At 43.4% G+C, this 17,610-nt stretch overlaps 1 protein-coding gene across 5 annotated transcripts in view; it reads left to right on the top strand.

The window, feature by feature from the left end:
- TIAM1 (TIAM Rac1 associated GEF 1) overlaps positions 1-17,610 on the top strand; it is a 199,652-nt gene that overhangs the window by 6,007 nt on the left and 176,035 nt on the right. The window contains exon 1 of one of the 5 annotated variants that reach the window (XM_068912071.1): positions 8,163-8,331. The exons of the other annotated variants lie outside the window; for them this stretch is intronic. The gene's annotated coding sequence lies outside the window, so the exon portion shown is untranslated. Of the gene's footprint in view, positions 1-8,162; positions 8,332-17,610 lie in introns of those variants that run through there. 5 annotated transcript variants of the gene reach the window in all.

Below are 17,610 nucleotides of genomic sequence, written 5' to 3'. Positions count from 1 at the left end.
TGACAACTCATTTACTTTGGCTAATTGTATGACTTACTGAAGGGCAGGACTGTCTTTCCCTTCGCAGAACCACATGGAGACTTCGATGCAGAGCGGTTCTCTGGTGTGCAGCGACTTGATTGCTTTGTCGGATAGCGTTTCATGAAGGCAAAGGGATTGCAGAAAGTTCAAGGAAACTTCTGCCAGTGAATTTGTGAATGTGTTGCCTTTGAAGCTCCCCGCAGGTAGCATCCTTTGGGCTGAGCGTGGTGCCGGGCTGTAGAGGTGGCCAGGCTCGCGGAGGGGAAGAGGACAGGTGGTTGCTCCTGAGAGGCCAGGACATGGCTGTGACTTGTGTAGGCTGTGTCATCCTTTCCCTTGATGCCAGGAGCTGAGCCCTGTGGGTGGCAGCGTTTGGTGCTGATGTGAAGAGAGTGGTAGGGGAGGTTGGACAGCTGGGAGTTGCCAGTGCCCCCTTGGCCAGCTCGCGTCCTGCTGCCGCGTGCTCGGCTTTCTTGGCAGAGCAGGGAGGGCTCGCGTGAAATCACTGTACTTACGAGGGCAGGTTCGCTCCTCCCTGAGGAGGGTGAAGGAGCTGGAGCCACGTCTCCCGCTCTCTGCAAAAAGACGTTATCTTTTCTTTCTGAAATGTCTTTTCATAAAACAGCAGCTCTTCTGTGCTTTTCCCCCATGTAAAGCCATGCTCCACAGCCTCCTTCAGAGAACTGCAACTCTAGCTACCTAAGGAAAGAAGTCTTTTTCCCTGACACGAGACCCACATCATCCTGCGTCGTTACCAGCCAGTGTTCTGCCATTTAATCTGAAACTGGCTGATGACAGCGCTCTCAGAAGATGAGTTTCCTTTCCTTTTGTTGTAAAAATACTTTTGGGAAGCTGCCTTATAGAGCAACAGCATCTCTCTAGGCTAAAGCTAAACCACAGCTGGAAAAACCTCTCCTCTCTCACTCAAAACACTTTGCATCTAAAGATTTAAAACCTCCTACCAGAATATTGTGGCCTTACGCTTTGTCCGTAACTCTCTGCTGTACCAGCAGTTGACTAGATCGTGAATGAATACCTTGGTGGTCTTCATCTTGTCCCTCCTCACTCCCACAGGAAAATTAGGAGAAAATTTGCTACATTAAGTTTTGAAGCTTTCAATTTGCATCTTGATTTGAATTTTTTTTCCTCTTTTTTTTTTTGTACAGTAACCTAGCTACCTTTTTCATTTGAAATTGCGCTAGCCTTCCCTTCTGGCTTTTTTCCCCCCCTCCCTGATAAGCAACAGTCAGGCACTAGGCTTTCAACAAATCCTGCTCGGATTTGGTTCCTGCTTGTCCGTCAGACTCACCCATTATTATAGAAGTGACATATTTGTTGTTTTGAACGATCTCTCATTCTTTCCTCACCAGTTGGTGGTTCTTTCTTTTTAAAAAAAAAAAAAAAAAAAAGTCCTCTTCCAGCCTTTGTCTCTGTTCAGTTTGGGGAGGGGAGAATGGAAAGAGACTTGTTCCTTATCAATCCAGGGACAAGCTTCCCAGCTGCTTTCCACCTGACCTCAGTAGTTTTTGCAGTACTAATCTCAAATCTGATCCTTTTCTCTGACTTGCAGTCTCATCCCGTTCCAGCACTGTCTTGATCTCCTGAACCATAAAAACCTTGAGCGTTGAGTTTACTGTCGTACTGTCAGTCATTCCTCTTGCAGTTAATGACCTTGAGAACTGATCAGGCTCTTTACACTGCTCCCCAGCACTCAGGCCCATGACTATCCTCTGTTCAAGAGCCTTTCCTGTGACTCCTTGAAATTCAGTCACCGAATGAAGCCTTGGGTGGCATCTAGCTTTATATCCCATCCACTGTTTTAGCAGAGCTCTTTACGTTTTGCTGATTCAGTTGCATCAGCTCCCCAAATCACTTTGCTTTCTCCTTATCGAAAGCAAGTCTTAAAACCTTAAGAGTACCGCTTCCTGTAGTTTCATCAGCCGCCAGGTTCCTGGAGAGTTCTAATGCTGTTTGAAACTTTTATTAAAGTCTTAATTCATGTCCTATCTGCATTTTTATCCACACCTACGTTACTTGCACTAGGCCTCCGTTTGTAGCTTGTTCCTTCATCAGAGACCTGCCCTAGACTTTGCAGATTCCTTAGAGGTGTTGTCTGTGTGATATGATTTCAGAAGCACTTCTTAAAGCTGTCATCTGCTGACCATGTGACAGATGATCTAGGGAACCACACTAAACAACCAAGATATGGCTGGTTTTAGGGTTTTTTAAATTTAAGATCATCTTCCTTTACCGTTACGCTTTTAAGAGATGAGAGTATTTTTTGATCCAAAAAGTTTGTTTATTCTGCTGGGAGATGGAGAGCTGTTACGGTGACTAAGCTGTGTGACCATCGAGTGAATACTTACTTGCTCCAACTTGGGAGCAAAAAAAAAGGTTAAGCATCTTCCCTGAAGGCTTGGATTCCCTGCACCATTAGCCAAGACTGAGCGAGAGACCAGAATGCAAAACACTGTACAAGTTACAGAAACTGGACTAGCAGAGAAGTGCCTTTAATTACAGCTATTGCCACCTCACCTTGTTACTAGCTGCAGCTTAAAGCAGATGTGTTAACTGTGGAAGTCCTTGTTTTTCTAGGGAACGACCACAAAGCTCAAGCTGCCCTGCAAAAACAGCTGAAGCAAAAGAGCCAACCAACAGTACTCTGCTACTGCTAATGCTTCTGGGGACTGTGTGTGGTACCTGAGCTATCTTATTCCGGACAAATTGAAGTTTTTCAGCATAATACTGTGTCACATGTATATGCATCCCCTACATATGTGAGAGCTGTGTTACTCAAAACATGAGCTAGCTGCAGTGATTTAACAGGCAGGAGGAAGCTCCAGGAACAGTTGAGGGTGGGCAAACGTGCTTGTTTTTCAGCTCCCTGGAAAAGCTTCTCCAGCATCTGACTGGTGCTGACACCTGCTTCTCCCCAGGGAGAGAGGTGCAGAGGGCTGTAGAGATGCACTGATTGATTGAGGCTGTGCACTTCTGAGTGGTTTAGCATTTTGGAGAACCATTTTGGCAGGATTTTTTCCATAGTACCAACCAAAAAAAAAAAAGGCTGTCAGCATTAAGTGGCTCCCCCCCCCCCCCCCAAAAAAAAAAAAAAAAATTGTCGTCTTTTGCTTCTAGATAGCAATGGGCCTGTGCAAAAAATCTGTGAGGCCCTGTTAGTGGGGGGGTGTTGAAGTACAAGGTGGTTATATGGGATGGAGGAAGAAAGAAGTGTGGTGTGTTTTTTTTTTTTTTTTTTTTTGGAAGACTTAGCATGTGATGTTGAGAACCTGTTGCACTGCTGCAACAGAAAGGGAAAAACGTAGCTTCTATTTACTCTGTGTTATCTGTATGGCATCTATTAGAAATGTAGGCTTTAAATTTAAGGAAGGCCGAACATACTCTGTTATGCTTGTTTGTTTCTAATAAAACACACATTTCTCATTTGGTCTCATTGTCTACTGGGAAGGTTATGCCAGATGTATTAACTTGATGGCAGAACCGTTAATGAAAACGGTGGGTTCAGGATTTCATCCCATGACTCAACGAAAAGCGTGTCTTCTGTTGCTATAAGCTATGGGGTTATAAAAATGTGATTGCTTTGTGCTCTGATGAGTCTGCAAAAAGGATAGTTATGAGTAAGGAAACTTGAGCTGACACAATTACCTGCCAAAATAATTAAGTGCATAGCTAAATGAATATAAAAAGACCAGACAAGTAAATTGCTTTTGTATAAATATCCTTTTCTTTCTGAGGCTTGCTGAAGTGTGAAGATTCCTCTGTGAAAATAAGGTGAGCAATTAGTATTAATTGATTTGGTGGTTAATATCAGTTGGGATGAACTTGTTGAGGATTAATGTGGCAATGTATGCAATTTCAGGAAAAAATGATTGCATTTCATCACTTCTGTGTGTAGCTTTCCCTTAAACTGCTAATGAAAGTTCAATAGCTAATGAACAGAATGTTCATTAAATGCACATTAAGCTTGGAATAGTTAACAAGTGTCTTCTTGGGATCCCCTTTTCTTTCCGCTCCTTTGCTGGATCTATGCATATATTTTTTTCTAAACTATGTATAGATGCAAGTGAAGATAACAAGACTCTTGTGTTCATGACTATATTTCTCTTTGGAGAGTATTTTCGTATGGCAAGACTGTTTTGATGTGTTTTGCCTTTGGTAGCAATTACTGCTGCTTGCAGTTGTGGCTTCTAGTTCAGAACAAAGCTGTTTTGTGTGTCTAGTGAGTAATAATTGTTGACAGTTGATAATGTTGGAGACCTCTCATTGTGGCTGGGATCTGCATTATACCAACTGCCACTGAATTCAAATTGTAGGTTTATAATTTTAGCTTCAGGGCTTGTCATGCTGGAATATTCTCCTTCCTCTGGTAATAAACTAAAAATTGATGTTAAGGGTCTTTCTTAAAGCTACAAAGTGAGACATAGAAATGTTGCGAATACTGTTTAAATTCCTGTTCTTGCTGTTGCCTGCTCTCAGACTTTCCAGGTAACACCTAGCTGTTGCATCCCAGGGGACAGTTAAACTTATTCACTGCGTGTTTAAATCAGCGATATATGTGTTAGGTGGAATGAACTGAGTAATGGAGAATTGCTGGGCGACGCTGCGTATCTAGTTACTGATGCAACTCATGGACCAGGAGCCGCTTAATGCACGGGCGAGTGGCTGGAAACGGGGGGGCTGTTCCTCGGGCAGCCGGGGCAGCTCCCCAACGCCAACCCTGGCATGGGGCAGCCTTCCTCGTGCCTGCGACAGCACAGCTGTCTCCACGGCTGCACCAGCAATGGCAAATTGCCGCTGTAGAGGAGGCTTCCGCTGCGAATCTTCCTTGCCTGTAGCTTTAGAAAGGTCATTGATGCTACCTGAGCATTTTTCAGTTTATTTTCTTTGGTTAAATTTTTCATGAATAGGATGGTATGAAAATGAATGTGTCACTAACGAATGTCCGGGAATGCTGTTTGCCTAGAAGTGATTAGGAGATTAAGTAATGGATTAATTGTAATTATTCTTCTGGAGCCCTTCTAATGGATGTAGACACAATGCTTGTATCCTTTTTAGCAGGGTTATGTGTGGAATTTGCTTGTGTGGGGGTGTGAGAGTGGGCATGTGCTTTGTTTTACTCTTCAGTGGAAAATTATTTACTGGCAATTTACATTTTTTCTCCTTGCTTCCCAAATTAAGTTAGCTTGACTACCAACTCTGAATCTGTGTGAAGCTTTCACTCTTCTTTATGGGGAAATCGTTTGTTTGGGAAATACTGTTTTTGCATCATAGGAAGGCTTGAAAAGCATGTGAAAACAATAAAACAACTTTTTGCTTTGGTCATTTCAGAATTTCTAAAAGTGTGTGCTAGGGGATTTGTTGGAGGTAGGCTCAAACAGAATAACGAGGCAGTTCCTTGTGCAGTCTTTCCTTCCCACAGCGTCTTTGAGATTCTCATGGTTTTACATTGGATTGTGGTTTTTTTTTTTCTTCGTGAACATGTCAGAGGTTGTTAAATAGGGACAGGCTATTCTGTCCTAGGGAAGAGTATAAGAACAGGGCACGTATTAGTGACGTTTCTCTAAAGTACTCTTCCAGCACCTTGTAACTTGGGGATTTTGTAGGCCAGCAGCAGCCTCTTTGCACTTAGCATCTGCTGATGGCAAACGATTGCAGTAGCTTTTCCCGGAGAGTGCCAAGTGAGCCGGCTAATGCTTTATTATGTTGCTTCTCATGGTGGTCGTGGCTGAGAAGCTTCTGCATGGTACGAGACTGTGGCCCTAACTGGTGTGGCCAGGAAAGGTAGCCTAGGCGGACCTTTGATTACAGGCCATCTACCTGTTGCTATCTGTCTCCAGTGTAACCATAACCTAAGAATGAAGAAAATCATGGTTTAAACACAGGCAAAGGTCTACTTCACCTTGCTCTTTAAGGTTTCAACTTGTTGCACGAACGGTAGTACTTGCCTTAAACAGCTGTGACTGTTGTGGAGTAGCTTGTGGTTGGAGTGTATGCATTTTTAGGATTCCTGGGGAGGTACTTTTTTTTTAAATTGTTTTTTTATGATGATGCCTAGAAGTTCAGTTGGGATTTTTGGTGCCTTGCCACACATACAGAAAGACGCAAGCCTTGTTCTGAATGCTGTGGCATAAGGGATTTCATGCCCTTGTGAGCATATTGTAGGGCATATGAGACTGCATCCTCTGATTTAGAGGAACCCAAATGCTGATTCTTGTCCCTGGCTTAATTCCTGATGGTCTGCATCAGTTTTTACGATGATTGCTTATGTTTATCTTTGGATAATACAAACACAGAATTCAGCAGTGTCATTGTTACGTATCATCTTTTTTGGGTGTATGTATGTATGGGGCTTGTGATGGGTCCAGGAAAGGGCCTGAGGAAAGAGAAGCAGGTTGTAATGTCAACCAGCAACCATCACTTAGTTGTTGACCAAATCCGTGTTGTGGGTGGTGTGTGTGTGTTGTTGTTTTTTTTTTGTTTGTTTGTTTTTAATGTCTCAGGTCAAGGATGAAATGATTCAATGTTAAAGGCTCAGGCGTAGTTGCATTGGGTCATTCCTGGCGTTCTGAGGACGGTCACTGAAGCATGTGACTGAAGACACTTAGTGGTTCACTAATTACATTAGTCACTTCTGCCTGCTTGGGCTGTCTGTGGTTAATGTACGGCTGGCTCAATAGCACGGTGTTACGGCCTGATGGCTGGCTGAATAGTTTTGCTATAAATGTTCCTTGCTCTGTTCCCCCATAACAATACTCAGAAGAAGAGTTGGACTTGAATTTCCTCCCTTGCCCCTATAAATAGGCATGCTTTGAAAGGGAAGTGTGGGGCAAGTCTCTAAATGTACAATTTCTAGGTGCTGCAAGCTTGTGGGAAGAAGCTGGGTGGGAAAAAAATCCTGCAAAATGTTTATGAAGTGTCATGACTTCAGATGAAGATAAATTGACTGGTGACTTACTGAGGAAACTCAATATCCGCTCTATTTTTGTTTGTCTTCCGGGAGGCAATAACTGTCTCTTGTTGGTAAGTGTGCCTGGCCCATGCCAGCTGTGGAAAAGTGGAGGGAATGAAGGACAAGGAACAAAGTCCAGCAAAGAAACATGGGAAAGCTGCTACAATAGTCCTCTGGTAAAAGGAGTCCTGAGCAAAAGCAGTGAATGGCAGCTGATGTGTGTATGTGGTAGGTGAGTTTCTCGCAAGTTGTGGATGCGTATTATATGTAAGGGCCTCAGAAATGACAAAAACATCCCCTGCAAAACCCCCTTGGTTTCCACCTATGTTAAATTAGAAAGCACACTCTGTGTTTAACAAAGCAGACCTTGTTCAAACAAAGCTGTAAGTATGGGTACCCTTGAATTTAAGCAGGAGAAAAACATACCCGGTCGATAGTCGAGTTCAGTTTTGAAGCTGTAGCAGAAGGGAGCGTACCTGACGCAGGCACCAGAGTCAGCATTTTTTCAAATGTTTTTCTTCTTGGGGTCTGAGGCCCGGGTTGAAGGCAGTTGTGCTGGCCCTCAGGCAGGAGGGAGGTTACAAAACCTACAAGGCAAGGGTAAGTGTGATTTGGCCAACCCATTTGGCCAAATGGCTGTAGTACTGGCTGTACCTTGCTTGTGATTTATTTCTGGGTTTGTATGTATTTTCTTGCCTTCATGACTTAAAGATCAGACAGATTTTTTTTTTATAGTTTAGTGCTGGTAAACACCCCTCTAAATAAGACCTTTTTTAAGTCTGGGAGAAGAGGACAATTCTGGGGGCTTGTGCATTTGTTAGCCTCAATGGCAGACTGAAAGCCGAACGCCTGACTTAACCAAGGGATCCTGCATGTTGTTGTCTTCCCTCACCTTTTCTCTGCACTGCTGTCCCCTGCTTTCCCTGTCTGGAAAAGGGGGGGGGGGAAAAAAACCCACAGCTTTTAGAAAGGACCCACCAAGGCATGATGAGCTGTCCACATTTTTGTGGCGTGGAGAGAGAGCTCTTTCTCTGAGCCCCGACTCCTGTCCCACATTCTTTATCCATCTCTTCCCCGTTTGAGTTGCAGAGTCCTGTGGTTTAACTGACGTTTTAAAAAAGAAATAAACTGTTAGTCAGTCCTGTGCAGCTTCCTCAAGCGAATGTGACTGTGGCTGCTGCAGATGGGGTCCCAAAAGGCTGGAGCTGCTCTCCTGGCTTCCCTGGTTTTGCACAGATCTATGTAGGGCAGGTTTGCTGGGGCAAGCACAGACCACTGCTGAGAGAAAAAGCAACTCCTGAGCAAATAACTTTCTGCTGCAGGACTCCTGCAATGCCAGCTGGGTGAGCTTGCACGTATACTTATTCATTGCTGAGCTGCTGTTGCTGTTTCTGACTCCAGCCCCTCTAGTTCATTTCCTTGATCTGGACTTCTGTTTCTGTGCAGTTCAGACATAAAATACTGGCTTGTCTGGGTAATATCTGCTGTCCCTTTGTCTAAGGTTGTTCCAGTCAACTGGAGCAGTCCTAAAGGTTTAATGGCTTTGTCAGCATTTTGTCCTGAAGCATGAGTGGAAAAGGTAGCTGAAAAGACAAACGAACCTCGTGCTTAAAAACCGAACTTTCAGTTTGGGGCAGCTGAAGAAGTGATTTTTATAATTCTTCTGTAGCATATCCAAATTATTTGAATGTGGGAAGAGAAGAGGAGGAATTCTCCTTCAGGTTGCTCTGTTTTCCCCCTTGTGCTGTTGGCTGGCAGTGTGGGAGGACGTATTTGGGCCTGGGTCTTGTCTGACTTGTTTGCCCCATCCTCAGGCAGCGGGGGGGAAAAAGGGGAACAATGTAGCTCTGTCCCTGAAACAGAAGAGACTTTTTTTTCTAGAAAAACAATTTTAGATATGCTCTGTCCACATGCCGTGAGGGTTGACAGCACTAGCGAAAGCCCAGTTTTGCTACCAGTAGAGAGCCCTCAGGATCTGCGCTAGCTGAAATCCTAACCGACGTGTGTGGAGGAGGTGGAGACATCCTAATGGGGAATCGTCATGTGGCAGGGTTGGGAATGGCAGTACATGAAAGGCCTCTAGATATTTGCCTGCTGCAAATGCTTAAGGTAACCGGAGTCAATGAACAACCAGTCTCAGTCCCCTGGGAGGTAATTTATTCTCCCTTTTGATGGACAGAAGAGAGAAGGGCTCATGTGGTGGTACTTTGCAAGTGCAAGAGGGACTGAGCAGTGAATAATGTGAGTTGCTTGGGCTGGGATTCCTGCTTGGGGACTTGCACAGCCTCAGGGCTGTGGGCTGCCTGTGTGCAGGCAGCAAAAGCAGCAGTCCCAGGGGAACTCCGGAGGTTCAGATCTGATGCTGGGGAGTTGCAGCTGGCTCTGCAAAACATGTATCGCTGTAATACTAGATAGCACAACAGCACTAGTCCATGCAGCTTGACAGGCATATGCAAGGTGGAGGGAGACTGCTTGAGGAGGTGTACAGACCTGCTCTAGTCCGTGCAGTGAGACATCCTGACCCTGCAAACTGTACAGATAAAGACTGACAGCAGACTGCTGATTTAAACCAGCTATTTTGCAAGTTATCTAAGTCTTCCCCTGTCTGGAGTCAGAGTTTGGCTTTTCCAGCACCGGTATGTTCACTATTCGATCTGCTAAGCTAAGTATGCCAGTAAATTGTTTTCTTGGTCTCTGCTGTCATGTGTATCAGTTGGACATCAGTGTTGAAATTGTCACTTAAAGAGCTGTGACAAAAATCGCTGTGACCTGAAACTGCAGGTGGAGAGGACTGGGTATAGTCTGTGGGAATTAGTGAGAGAAGACTGATACCTTAACTGTGCCATTAAGACGAATGGAAAACAACATGAGAAGAATACAATTGGAAAGACTGAATTGCATGAAGGACATAGCCAGCTCCTTTGTGGCACAGTCCACCTAGCTGAGACACACATGCTAAAAGCTGGTTAGTTATATTTGTATCTGTTAGAGTGTCAGCAGATTGCAATACAGGCATATGCACAAGTCTGAGATGTGGAGAAAACTTTCTGTACTTGAATTTTTCTTTTTTTTAGGCCTACTCGGCCTTTAGGAAAAGGAAAAATTTAATCACCGTTATTTAGTGTTAGCTTTAGGTGCTTTCTTGGCCAGGTTTTCAGGTATTAAGGTGTTCTTTTCTGTAGTTACTTTACGTTCTTGGGGAGACAGAGTTAGAAGACCTCTTCACTCAGCTTGGGTTGACAACTCTGGTTGTGGATAGAAAGAACAAGTTGTGCCAGAATGATTGATGATTGGATCTTATATGTGTTACAGAAAATTAGGAAAAAAGCTCCCCCCCTCTGCCCCGGTATGTCCTTGCATTTATTCTTCACTTCATATAACCTAGATTATTTGTTCAAGTGCAGTTTTAACCAGAAGAATATCAGAAGGCAAGGGTTGCACCGCGTTTCTGTGCATCGTTTCTCAGTTTTTCGCTTCCCCTCCACCTCATTGCATAGATGTGGTGACTGGCCTGCCAGTGTTAAAGCAGCGCACGTGTGAAGCTGTAGAAGACCTTCCCTGACTCATGAGCACTGGAGCCCTCTACCACCTCCTTCTCGTTCCACCACCACTGATGTTGCACGCTGTGTTTGTTGAAGCCTGTTGTCTGTTTTCACTTGTGCACGGTAGCTGTAATCATCTCTTTAATAAATGTAGGTACGCAGAAGTGTTTATACCATCAAAGTGTCTAATGCAAATGCAGAATCTTCTCTTGACACATCCTTCCCAACTTCCCCAAGTACTTTAAAGCTTCCTCCAGGTGGGAGAGGTAGTTATGCGAAATGCTCTTTATCTTTCCAAGAGAAGGTGTCTGAACCTGTTTGTACTTCAAGGGCAGATACTATGCCTTCTTCTTTTATCCTCACCAGCTTTTCTTTTGTTTGCAGGATGCTTCAGGCTTTTCCTGTGGTGGTGTCAAAGCCTCACAAAATATAGGAGGACACCAGAAACATAGGAAAAAGTGGCAATTTTTTTTTTGTTTTTTTCCCCCAAAACTGTGGCAAGTAAATAAATATCTGATAAGTAGCTGTATATGGCTGCCAAACTCTTGCCTGATTAATTTTAACTAACACGTAATTGGAGGATAGTGCTGTGAAAGTTCAGGTGCTTCCCCTCCAGTCCTCCAAGTGAGGTACTGCTGGGCGTGCCGAGCTTTGGCAGGGCCAGGAGGCCACCTGGCTTACTGCTTGCTGAGTGTGTTGGCTGGCCCCTCTGCTAAGAGGCAGTAAAACATACAGGGTGCTGGCTTTTTGAAGGGGAGATGTTTTCCCTCTAACTTAATAATATACTATTTCCAATCTTGTCTTAACAGGAGGCTTTCCTTCCCTCCTCACTGTACCCATCTACTAATCTCTGTGCTTTTCTACCAGGGATTCTTGGTGCATATTACCCTCCCTCCTTTCTAATCTTTAGGGACCCATTTAAGAAAATTGATACTTTTTTCCTCTGTCATGCCAAGTGTTTACAGTTAAATGCTGCTGGAAGTGCATCTCTTTCTCACGGAATTGAAGGTGACTGCGTTTCTAAGAGAATTGGGAAATGCCAGGATCTGATCTGTCACCCGGAACAAGTGAAGCATATTTCTTGTGTTATATATTTCATGGCAGGGACGATAATTGTTACTGTTTTGACTTGGCATATTGAGATGGAAGATTTGGCTGAGTCCGTAGACCCTAATGCTTCAGTGGGACGGACGCACTGTTCCTAGCTAATAGAAGCTCAGAACTGAAGTCACGTTCCGCAGTGCCATAAGACAAATCCTGGCTTGGCGTAAGCGGGCAGGACAGTTGATATTGATGGAGTTCCAACAAAACTTAGTCTAGCCTTAAGTCTTTTCTTTCCAGTTATGTATAACAGTGTCACTTGTCAGTGGATGCTTTCCTTTAAAATTACTTCCTTAATGCTTGATGGAAGAAGATAATTTCTTCCCTTCTATGCTTTTGAAAAGATTGGATCAATTTCTTTTTTTAACCTGTGCCAATGCTTTCTCTATTTAAAACACGATTTCTCCTAGCTGAGGTTAAAATGTTGAACTTCCCATTCTCATTTAACTAAAAAGCATTCTGAATTTCAAGGGCGGAAAGTGCGTTGCATTGCAAGAGAAGATTTTTCATGGTGAAGTACCTGTAGCCTCTGTTTTGGAGACAACATTAAAAGCAAAGTGAAATATTTGTGTAACTTCTTTTTAAAGCATAAGGTAAAATTTTTGAAATCCTTAAGAGTTTAGATGTTAATATTTATCAATCCATGTACCTATCTAAAGCTACAATGAGGCTGAAATAATAGTCAGACTGTGGCTTCTTAATTTAAGTTCCTCAAAGATTTATGCTGGTGTTTGGGTCTGTTTTAATCTTTCTTCCTCCTTATCAGAGGCCTGCTGCCACTTAACGGCTCTTCTTGTACTCTGATCATAACAGCTTCAACTCTAAAGGCCACCTTATGTCAAGCAGTCTTTTCAGTTTTTTGGCTTTTGTTTTTTGGGGTGTTTTTTGAGTTGAATATAACCTGGCATACCATAAACGTTTATATAAGTTAAAGTGGTGTCGTGCTAGTGACCCAAAGGTCTAGTGTGCTGGGCTTGTCACTGCCTCTGAAAAATCAAGGTCTAACCATGAGATTGTGAAGGTCACAGGATGTTGCTGGCCCACGGTTCAGGCTTGTTGCTTGTGCTGCTGGGTAATGATCCTTAATAGGGACTGCGAGGTCTCTAGTATGCTGTATAACGAGAATGAGGGAGCTGGCTGGAGATGTTGGGTACTTGTGTTATCTGCAGTGGTGGATTGTATTTGTGCAATTTCTAGTGGTACCTGGAATGCAGCTGTGGCTGCTGGTCTGCGTGTCATTGCCAGGTAGCATGCGTATACAAAACTGAAATGCCTCAACAGTTTAAACATAGCCTTTTGCCTCTTCTTCAGCTGGTGTGGGCTCGCATGGCCGCCTTGCTTTGGAGGAAGCTTGCTTTAGATGAGTCTGTGTGGCCTGTTCTACAGAAGGGAATGAATTTTGTTTTTCCTACCAGCCTTTAAAAATGCAACTGGCGGTCACTTCAGTTCTGAAAAATCAGTCTTGCAAAGATAGTACTACTGAAAGATAATACTACTGAGTGTTCTTAGAATATAGTATGAATTTAAGCTTGTCTGTATGAGATATTAGCCAGTCTAGCTATAATAAGATGGTTCTGGTTTGTTATAGTTGTGCTGATCTAAACTTCTATGGATGCCCTAATACCAGCTATTACTAAGGAGCAGACCTCTCTGAAACCTGCAGTCAAGCCAACCTGGTATGACAGTCTGAACACTTATTTGATGTCTCAGAAATATCTTTGAGACCTATTGGCAGTATGAATGAAAAGGTAGAAAAGAACATCTTTCTGTTGCTCATTCTTACTGATCCTTTCTGCTTGTGCTGTGGATTTGAAAGTCCTCACACTGCAGATGATCCACATTAGGGGCCATGATAATAGTCTTTAATAAATATTTAAGTTAGGAGTTATTCATGCATACAGTATTTCTTTTTATTATATTATTCAGTGTTAAGAGCACACAGTGGAACAATCAAAAGTTTAGGGGAAACCCAGAATGAAGATTGCTTGTGCATGTTTGTCATAGTGGTCTTATATAATTGCATTCCATTTACTTAATTTTTTTTCCTCCCATGGACCTCTCCTTCATTCAGGATTCTTTGTTTTAGCACAGAATTAATGCGTGTTTTTTTTTTTAAATGCCCCTCATGTAGTCTCCAAACACAAAAGGTATTTTGGTTTTGCTTTTAAGCAGCAGGTTGCTTTATTTCTTATTCCTTATAAAAGTAGTCTGTGCAAAAATGGCAGGAAAAATCTTCATTCTTTTTGCTGATATACTTTGCCTCTCTTGTGACTTTAGAGAAAAAGCGATTCTGTAACTTCCTAGGCAGCCTGAATGACATTTAGGTGCTAAGAGAACTTCAGTTGGGCTTAAAGTCGATAACGACAGCTGATCCTCTCCAAACTGCAAAATCTTCCTTGCTAGGCTAGAGAGGAGGTTGTCCTAACTTTCAAATCCCAGTGCTACGGGTAAGGAGATCAATACTAATTCTTAACCAAGTCACAAAGAAAGGAGGCTTCGCATGAGTGTCTTATTTACAGAAAAAGCTTTTTTTGGCTCCTTCACTGGAGAAGCAGCATGGTTCTGTAACCAGTATTTCTGCTCAATGAATTGGTGTCTCCAAACCAGCCGCTGCTGGAGTAGCTGAAACCTGCCCTTGCTTCTATTTGCCATGCTTGTGTTTGGCAGTAACCTCGGAGTTAAAAATACATTAACTGTTCCCAGCTGACTCTGAATCTGGTATCCTCTGTTTCCCTTCTATGCGCCAGGCAGGAATTTTCCCTAAGGAGCTTAAAACAGATGCTTGTTCGGATGCTGCGCTCTGCCCCTCGCTTTTCCAGTGCGATAACCCTGTCAGCGTTGGAGTCGGAAAGTCTAGTTCTGCTGCTCAGTCTGTCGCCTCGGGAATACCTGCCCTTTCCCTCCTGCTCCCTGCCCTTCTCCACAGCCGCTGAAAATGTAAATTTGAAGCAGAGGTGGGAGTAGGGCAAGGAAGAGGCATAAAATATGGCAAGGGAGCTTCCACATGTGGGAGGGCGATTACGTTTTTTGGGTATTGGAGTGCTCCGAAGCGCAGCGTGTCCCATTGGAGCGCGGCTCTATATAGCCGTGGTACGGGTGGGCTGTCCACTACCGCTGCGGTTGTGGGGCTCCTTTGTACTGAGTACGGAAACGGTGCCTGGTGCTAAGGCAAAGCAGAGCCCAGCGGGGACCCTGAAGTGTAACAGGGCCCCTCGTGAATCCCTGGGTGCAAAATCTTCACCTTGCCCTGAGCTCATTAAGGATCATCTTGCTAAATTGTCAGCTCTGACTAAGACTTCATGTACAATGGAGGGTTTCTGGCAGGGTTTGACACCCTGTCCCTGTGCGTGCACGCACAAGAAAAGCGCTGGAGTTCAATAAAAGGAAGAATTATATATGTGATACAATTGCAGTACCAGTGGCATTCAATCCAGGTCAGGGTGGGATGCGTGTGCGTACACATATGCCGGTCCTCCCGCTTCCCCCATCCTCTCAGCTCTGTGTTTTTGTGAGTAGGTGGGATTTCTAAGCCATGAAATGGCAGTAAAATTCTTCTGTCGTCATTGAAACCAACCACTTTCTAGAAGTGGGCAGGACAATCTGATACGCTCAAGCCATGACCGCTCCTGAGTCAAATCAGACTGCAGACCTCTCAGATATGTCAGTATAAAAAAGAATGGAAATAGATTGACTTAAAATACGTTGTTACTGTTTTGTCTCATGAAGCTATGATGAAATGGATTAGTGTTTGAGATGGGGAAATGGTTATACAATAAAAAGCTGACTGAGGAAAGTGGCTGGCACCCTAAAACGCACACGCTCTAAGAAGGTCGATGGCCTTTCCCCACATGAGAAACACACCTTTGCTATCTGGTTTCCCCACATCTTTCCCATGGGAGCTGCAAGGCTTTGGAGTATCAACTGGAAGCAGGGATGCAGCTCTGCAAAGGCCGAGAACGTGAGAAAGCTGGTATTCTTTTCTGTTATTTCTCTTGGGCAGCGGCTGCTGCCTCCTGGCCCTTTGCACTTGTGAAGTTGCGTAGGTAGTCACAGCGTCTGCATGCCTGAACGACAGGGCTGAGGGGCACATGTTGGCTATGGCTTTAACCGTGGAAAGAGAGAGCGGTCAGTACGGTTTTTCTTTCAGTTTGGCTTTTAGATCAAACTTCTGATACAATGGTGTCGCAAATTCAAGAGGAAGCAAAAATTAAGAACACCAAACCCTAGCTCTGAATATTTTACTGTGAAGTATTTGACTTTAATGGCTTGCTTTAAGCTTTGGCCTTTGAGTTTGTTTTAAATCAGATGTATTGCTGAAGCTGGTTTGCAGTATTTATAGAGTTTTGCCACTGCATTTACTGTGTGTGAGAGAGGAATTGCTTTCCCTTTCCACTGTGAATGAATTGCTATCAGACTGGTTCTCCTCTTTATGGAAGAGAGCTTGCTTCAAAAGACTAAGAGTATACATTCTCTATCTGATATTTGACTTGAGTGGGCAGTCCTGCTAAAAAATTAATTGAATGAAATAGCTTAGCTGATGATTTCTCTTCTGATGTGTGGAAGTTTTATATGCTTTTCTTTTTTTAATTGCCTGGTGAGCTTTCTTCTTAACTATCCATATATCTATGTGACTTTTTTCTTTATATCCAATTCCCTCAGATTTTCATAGCCCTACTTGCAGTTGGGTTAGAAACTTATTCTGCTGACACTGACGTTGGATTCGGTGATCTGACTGAAATGGGATGCTTTCATATCGGCTAGGCTAGTTGCTGGTGCCTTTAATGTGACTGTGTTGTACGTTTGTTTGTACTAATAACCTCAGGCAACGAGAGATACTTCAGCTACATAGAAATGGAGCTGAAATTAAAAGTTTTTATGCTTAAGGACTATTTTCTGTGCTGAAGCCACCAGCAATTTCTAATTTTCTGGAGCTTCAGCATAACTTTTGTTTGCCTGCTGCTACTTCATGACTAGTTGCGCTGGCTTTGCCTATAATTCCCTTGAGGAAGGGACAGTGGGAGACAGCGCCTGGCGTGGTGCCTGCTTCTGCTGGTCCGTGTGCCACCCTGCACGTGGCTTGCAGGCAGTGTAGGGTGGATGTAATTTGCAATATTGATCTTGGCATGCTTTGGTTGTGCCTGAACCTGGGACTAACAGCAGCCACTGTTGCGGGTGGTCATGGAGAAGGATGGTCATTTCATTCCGCTTGGGAAAGGGAGAGATGTCAATGTCTGCCCCTATTGGATTATTTGTTTCTCTCCCTTCACACACGCATGAATTTTCTCAAGGGAGTAATGAGGACAGGGCAGGGACAGATTCTACTTGGAACAGTGTTTTTATGTAACTGCAACAGCATTTATTTCCCATGAGTTAAACCAAATGATAAATACTTTTTAGATTGCAAAGAAACATTAATTACTGTAATATTCTTTTCCTTGGCTAGACTCTCTCGATTTTAAAAGCCTAGGTATGGCATTTTCCATAGCTTGGATCTGTTTATGTATGAAGTCAGAATTATATAATTAACACGAACATGTTTTCTAGCAAAAATGCCTTCCCTTCAGTAAGTGCTGTATGTAAGAATATATAATTAATATCTCTGAAGTTCTTTTCTCCTTCTTTAAAGTGTTTTTATACACTATACCAAATTGGAAATTTCCAATATTATTCTGTGTAATTGTTTCATGGTCATTGTCTGGTCTGGTTTGTAAAGACTCATTACAAAGAAAAGTGCTTGATCCCTGGATGAAGAGTGGTATTTATGAAGTGTTATGCGCTTTTGATTTGGTGAGGGTGGTTTGCAGAAAGTAGGTGCTTTTTCTGCACCTCATTACTTCTGGTCCTGTTGCGAACAGAAGTAATACTGATGGGGAAATTTTGTTTCCCGTCTACCATACCTTAGCACTTCATACATGTATGAAGCGCTTCATATATGAACTGCTGGGAAATAATAGGCTCTCTAGGAGTTTGGCTTTCTGA

Source organism: Struthio camelus, chromosome 1 (assembly GCF_040807025.1).
Source record: "Struthio camelus isolate bStrCam1 chromosome 1, bStrCam1.hap1, whole genome shotgun sequence".
NCBI classification, from domain to species: Eukaryota; Metazoa; Chordata; class Aves; order Struthioniformes; family Struthionidae; genus Struthio; species Struthio camelus.
The sequence above is the reverse complement of the archived record's forward strand: the minus strand, read 5'-3'. Positions and strand labels throughout refer to the sequence as shown.